This window comes from Engraulis encrasicolus, chromosome 4 (genome assembly GCF_034702125.1).
Source record: "Engraulis encrasicolus isolate BLACKSEA-1 chromosome 4, IST_EnEncr_1.0, whole genome shotgun sequence".
Classification (NCBI taxonomy): domain Eukaryota; kingdom Metazoa; phylum Chordata; class Actinopteri; order Clupeiformes; family Engraulidae; genus Engraulis; species Engraulis encrasicolus.
Genome location: NC_085860.1, coordinates 22814045 through 22821216, shown reverse-complemented (window position 1 = coordinate 22821216; position 7172 = coordinate 22814045). Strand labels below are relative to the sequence as shown.

The 7172-nt window shown below is 46.6% G+C and overlaps 1 protein-coding gene across 3 annotated transcripts in view; it reads left to right on the top strand.

Annotated features, from left to right (window-relative positions):
- Positions 1–7172, top strand: part of cracr2aa (calcium release activated channel regulator 2Aa) — a 50191-nt gene that overhangs the window by 221 nt on the left and 42798 nt on the right. The window lies entirely within an intron of this gene.

Below are 7172 nucleotides of genomic sequence, written 5' to 3'. Positions count from 1 at the left end.
AAATGCTGTCTGACTGTATGTGTGGGCTTCTGAATCCACCTGTTGTTGCTGGTGGGGTCTAAAGGCTGGTCGAGCTCTAAAACGAACCCATTATCTATTCCCTCGTGTACTTCATATTACGCTTTCCTGTGCTGCTGTTTGAGGAAGTGCCGCGCGTGTGAAGTAACTTTGTTTCACGTGCTATTCCACTGCTCGATGTTGACAGAATGTTTTCCTCTTTGATGTTCGGAAGCTTACTCTTCATTTAATATATTGAACGTAGACTATGTCTACACATAGGGCCTACGCGGGCAACTACTAAAATAACCACTGGCAACAGTTTGATTGCCTATAAGCAGTTTAGTCTTTTTTGTAGGCCTACAGGCGACATATTCTTATCATTCTGCAGTGTTAGAAAGCGAGCACGAGGAAATAAGTAGCATGCATGCACCTCAAATAACAACTGGATGAACGGGAAATGTCGGAGGCTTGCCTTGTTTAAGTAGCTCAGATTATGTCATGCACTTTCATTCTCGCCTTGCCCTGAGTATGGCCAGGATACAGTCTTGCTACATGCCAGTAACAAGTGGTTAGTAAAGAATGTTCCAAACAGTTGGTTTTATTATGTTTACTTTCTGTCTCACTGTCTCTCTCTCTGTCTTCAATTCTCTGTTGGCCTAAGGGATAGTAAATGTCAGGTCAGATTTGTGGGAAATTTTCCTTGTTTGAGACTCAAGAATAAGATTAGAGATTTCTATCCTGGTTTGACGTGTTTCCCAGGATGTAACCCAGGGGTTTGTGACCTCACCTCTCTTCAGCTCCAAACAGAGGTGTATTATGGTACACCCCATGGGTAGCCAACATCACGGGACTTTGATTTGGCAACGGGACATTAGAAAGAGAGATGATGACAATCATTTACTTAAGATCTGCAGTACCGTATATCTTAATTACCCCCCCCCCCCATTTATCTTCCATCTGCTTAAAAAACTAAATCTGGTTTAAAGGACACTTCTTTTTTTGTTGCAGTAGCATTGTGTTCCAGTTTTTAAGAACTTCTCATGTGACAGTTTTAGTCACTCTGATGCACAAATTTCCCAGCCCATTCTCAATCGATTAGCATCAATGCACGGCACGGCATGCCATGTGTGTGTGTCTACCTTTCTTTTTGGGGCAGACAGTTAGAGAGCAATAATCAATTAGACCCTATTTGTGGTGCATTGGAATAATACAGTCATGCGTTCTTCTCACTCAATAAAAACAAATAATTTCAAGATATGGCACACATATGTCCATACTAACCGGACCTTGTGTCTATAGAATCATGCTCTAAAGCAGTGGTTCTTAACCTGGGGTGCGGGCACCCCCTGGGGGTGCGCCAGAGATTTCAGGGGGTGCACGGAATTGTGTTTGTGTTGAGGTTGTGACCAAAACTTTGCTTGAGAGCATTATAATTGGGCAAAATCAAAACCTAATTAAAACATGTTTTGGTCCCTATGCAAAGGAATTAGGCCTAAGGTATTGCTTAATGTCTCAAACAGGAGGCCTCATCTCTTAAATAATTTTTAGTGCTTGTTCATGCACAGAAGTTTGGGTTGGGGGTGCGTAGCTTGTCTTGGGCACAGGTAAGGGGGTGCCTTAAGGAAAAAAGGTTAAGAACCACTGCTCTAAAAGGATGAATTAGGTTAGTGAGTTCACCGTATACCTGCATAATTGCATGTCATGAAGGCATCCTCTGTGAACACAAGCCAAGATAGGAGTGCCTCATGCAAAGCAGATGGCAGGCATACACGGCTTGGCTACATTGAATATGCTTTCACTTGAGGACCGCTTTCTCTCAAGGAAATGCGATAGGCCTATAGCTATGCACTTTGTAGCCATATACCTGAATGACCTTTAATGAAGTAACTAAGTTGTGACACAACTAAGTGATGGTGTAGTATTGATGTCATAAACTACTGACTACTTTAAAGTACAGAGTAAAACCAGCTTGTCTTCCATACAAAGCTACTGTATGTTGAACAGTGTGGTCAGTTTGTCAGCTGGTCTTTTTCCTGTAAAAACTGAGCACCAATGGGAAAATGAAGGCTATGCAGAATCAAACACCAAATTCTGGAAGAAAAAAGGACAAATGAAATGAAAAACCGCAACATTTTCATACAAATTTGAGTCAAAATTGTATGGGTAAATCAAGTAGAGAGCTAGCAAATTAAATGGGCTTGCTACGTAAAGGCAGATATGATATTGTAGCCTCCGCGGTTTCTAGTCTACTGTACACAGTTGGCAGGTCTGTTTGAGTGGTAGCACAGCTCCTTATGTCACAGCTGGCTCCTTTGCAAGGAGGAAGTTTCGCTAACCGTCCTGGGAGTGTTGAGGTATGTGATGACATATGACCTGCTATTTGCACTGAGAGGGTGGTGGTGAGGGGTGTGGAGGGTTTGTGGAGAGGGTGGGGTTGGGCGGGGGAGGGTGGTGGAGAGGGTGGGGGTACTGGAGGGTGGATGGATGGTGGTGGAGGGTGGTGGAGGGTTTGTGTGCTGACTAGTCTCTCAACATTTGCTCAGCATGTAGAAGGATGTTGTTGCTCTCAGCTGAGCGCTTAAGCAGGTCCAAAAAGTTGTGAAAGACATGATAGTTTGCCAAGTAGTGTGTTTGCACACCATAAGTTGAGAGACCAGTCACTATAATCCACTCTGCTCTGAGAATAATAAAAATAAAGTCCTTGTGCTTGACCTTAGTGTCTTAATTAGTGTGCGAACCTGCTCCTACTTTGTACACACTATAGGTAGAAAACTGTTCTTATCTGCCAATAAGCAGCAGAGTGTTTTTCATGTTATGCCGTGTGGGAACCTGTCTTTGTGTGACTTGTTTTGACGTTTACTCAGTCAGGTTTTACAGTAGGGCATGGGACACCTCACAGCTGTTTCTGCCTCTTCACACAGGACACCACGCTACACAAATAAAGTCTTATCATGTCCTGTACTAGCACAAGCAGGAATAGTTTCATTCCCTCCTTTTTAGTCTCTTGGACTCTCTCTCTCTCTCTCTCTCTCTCTCTCTCTCTCTCTCTCTCTCTCTCTCTCTCTCTCTCTCTCTCTCTCTCTCTCTCTCTCTCTCTCTCTCTCTCTCTATTCCCCATCTGTCTGTGTGACTTTAGCTAATGTCTGAGTACTGCAGTGTTTTGTGTCTCTGTGGGCAGCATGTTCTTTTAGTCGTAGTAGAGGGGATGTATGCTCTGCCGATGCTGACAATAAGTGCAGCTTTCCGCCGTGGTCTGCAACAGCGAGCCACGTGGTTTCGGTGGTGGGGGAGAGCTATCAACGTCATGAGCACGGTAGAATACTAGACTAGATGGTGGGCTGCAGTTGGCTGTACCTTGAGTCATATGTTTTGGTTTGAGTGTAGTGCATCGTGACAAGTCAACCAACTAAACCAAAATGACAGAAACCGAGTTCTTTTAGACAAAGGTGAGGACGGATGATATGACATCATGGTGTAAAAAAAGACATGGTGTTAGAGAGGAGGATGAAAAAGCATACAGAACGATGAAGAAGGTAAGATCAGGAAATAAGCACATTTTAAATTGTAAAACTTTATTTTATATTAGCTGCTAATTGACACACTATTCCTAATGGATGCTGGTTGAGTCAGTATTTACAAATGAAGTGTTTCACATTACATTGTAGGCTATTAAAAAATAATCAAGTTATTTAACCGGTTTAGTAACTCTCTTGTGTCCAACAAGGCTTTGCCAAAATGATCTTGCACAAACTTGGCTTGTGTAATTTGAATTTGTTTCTTGGCCTACTGGTAGGTAGCATTACACCAGGCCCACATGTTTCAACCAGGCTTCAAAAGATGACCACAGAGAATGTACTGTTTGTTAAAAAAACAACAATCCCAGAGGGGAAGAAACCGCACACTCTTGTCCGTCATGCAGAATTTTATTTTACAGACGTTTCCGCCAGTGTGGCCTTTCTCAAGTTTTTCGTACAAACTTGAGAAAGGCCCACACTGGCCGAAACGTTGTTCGTGTAATAAAATTCTGTATGATGGACAAGAGTGTGTGGTATCTTCCCCTCTGAAGTCAACAAGTACCCGCTACAAACACCTTATACTGTGCGTTGGTTTCCTCCAAAGAAACCAAACACCCTACCACTCCCCACAGCACCACCACCATCCTGTGGCCTGGTTGTGAAGTCACACTGAATAGGAAGCTACTCCTACGGTCACCCACAAATGCTTAATCAACATTGTGGGTGTGTGAGGCTAACTGACCCACTATGTGGGTGACGGTCTGTTTCAGTCTTACTGTATGCATGTCCTAAGCCACACTTAATAAAGGCCTAATGTTAACTAACATCCCCCTAAACTAATAATTACACCCATGTCATTTGCTCCATGAAGGCACTTTCAAGTTAAGCCAAGTCAAGTCAAATCAAGTGTACTTCATTGTCAAAAATCGTCTGGGTCATGACTATGACCACGGTTCCCTTAGCAGGGACCAGATCTAACACATGGGACGTGACGTATGCACGGATCCAATCGAAGCACTTTCTACTCACGCCGAATGGCTGAGAGGCTGTCAGTCATCCCCTGGGCCCGCCCTTAGGGCATAAATAGCTGGGTATGACGCAGCCTCGGCCTCTTTCAATACTGAGCATTATGCCCAGCAAGGCACTGTAATCGCCACGCAGTGTTAGATCTGGTCCCTGCTAAGGGAACCGTGGTCATAGTCATGACCCAGACGTTCCCTATCGCAGTGGACTGCGATCTAACACATGGGACCGTATCCCATCACGCGTGAATTACAGTGGAGGCCTAAACACCCACCTTATGGGCTTATTATTAATAGGGACAAATGCAGGGATAATATGTGGTGATTAACACATTATAGACCAACATGTTATGCATTTGTTACCCTTCCAGATGAGTTGTAAATCTGGGTAATCACAGGTTCCCTGCTCCCAGAACACCCTGCAGAAGGCTAGGCTCACTCACATCTAGCATGTAATAACAAATGAATGTGTGATGAGAATTCCAACTGGCTGCTCTACATATCTCTTCTATGGAGGCACCCTTCAGTAGGGCCCAAGAAGAAGAGACTCCTCGAGTCGAATGAGCGCGCAGTCCCTCTGGAGCTACCAGGGATAGCTCCTGTAAGCCAACTCAGTGGTTTCCACTATCCAGCATGATAGGCTTGGTTTTGACAGAGGCCTAACCTTAGCCTGAGTGCCAAAACACACAGATAACTGATCAGACTGCCTGAAAGACCTAGAGCGCTCCACATCGCAACAGAGAGCCCGCACCGGACACAGTTTGTTCAACTGCTCCTCCTCTGCTGATGCAAAGGGAGGAGGTGAGAAGCTGACTAACTCAATGACTTGATTACGGAAAGGAGTAGATACTACCTTGGGCGTGTATGCGGCATTTGGACGCATAATGACCATGTCACCCGCACCGGAGAACTGCATACAAGTCGAGCTCACTGAGAGAGCATGAATATCACCTATGCGTTTTGCTGACACCAGGGCCAGCAAGAAAGCCATTTTTAAGAAAAGAAGCTTCATGTCCACCTCACTCAGGGGCTCAAAGAGAGGCCCAGTAAGAGCACGTAACACTACTAACAGATCTCATGAGGGCACCAGCTGTTTGTGAGGGCCCTGAGCCGTCTCACCCCAGCCATAAATCATGACACCAGAGGGTGGTTACCAGGTGTCGCACCACCACCTATGCCCACATGACAAGCAGAGATAGCTGCCACATACACCTTTAGTGTAGAGGCAGCCTTACCGTCATCAAACATGTGCTGCAAAAAATCTAATATGACACCTACCGCACAGTTGATAGGGTCATGACCCCGTGAGATACACCACTGCTCAAATAAGCCATTTCAGAGTATAGAGAGAGCGAGTTGACGGGGCCCTAGCACTCTGAATAGCATTGACTACTGCCTCAGATAGTCCTGATGCTAACAGCCTTCCCCTTTCAGGTGCCAGGCCCTGAGTTGCCACAGCTCCGGCCGGGGATGCCATATGGATCCCCCCGCCTGTGACAGCAGGTCCCTCCGTAAAGGCAGCTCCCACGGTGGCTTAACTGACATCCTGCTCAGCTCTGTGACCCATGGCCGGTTCGGCCACAGGGGGGCTATTAACAACAGTTCTCTCCTCTCCTCCATGACTCTGCTCAGCACCTGAGGAATTAGAGGCACTGGTGGAAATGCATAAAGCCGTCCGTCCGGCCACGGATGTGCCAGTGCGTCCACCCACAGAGGTGGGTCGTCTCCCCCCAGAGAGAACCAAAGCTGACAGTGTGTGGTCTGTCTCGTGGCAAACAAGTCCACTTCGGCTTTGTAGAACCGCAGCCATACCTGATCGACCACCAGGGGATGGAGGCGCCGGTCTGCTGCCTGCGGGTTTTGACCCTTGAGAGTAGGTCTGCTCCACAGTTGAGATGACCTGGAATATGAACTGCTATGAGAGACAACAAATGATCTGCTGCCCATAGCAGTAACTGTTCGCCAACCGGTGTAAAGCCAGGGAGCGCACGCCCCCCTGGCGATTTATGTATGCCATGGCCGTGGTGTTGTCGGTCCTCACCAGCACATGATGGCCTTTCACCACTGACTAAAAGTACCGTAGGACTAGAAACACTGTCTGCAGCTCCAACACATTTATATGGGCTTTGGCCTGTGCTGCAGACCAACGACCGTTCACCGATCTCCCGTTGCAGACTGCCCCCCAACCAGTTGTAGACGCATCGGTCGTAATTACCACTCGGTGCGTCACTATGCCTAGAGACGCTCCCACGCTGAGAAATTGGGAGGATCTCCATATTGTGAGGGCCTTTCTGCACTTCGAGTTCACTACCATTTTGTGGTATTTGTCTTTGGAGGGGTTGAGCTTCAGAGACAGGTACCACATTTGAAAAGGTCGCATGCGCAGTAGCCCCATTGGCAGGGAGACTGCGGCTGCTGTCATCATTCCCAGCAGCCTCTGGCAGAGGTGAGATGACACCCGTTGGCCTATTCTGAATTGGGCTACACAGGCCTTGATTGCGGCTGCTCTCTCCTGAGAGAGGTGAGCTGTCATAGTCACTGAATTCAGTGTCACTTCTTCCTGTTTATCACAAAGCCCAATTGGCCTAGGTGTGCCTGCACAAGACTGGCCTGCTGTGCCGCTAACTCTTGTGAG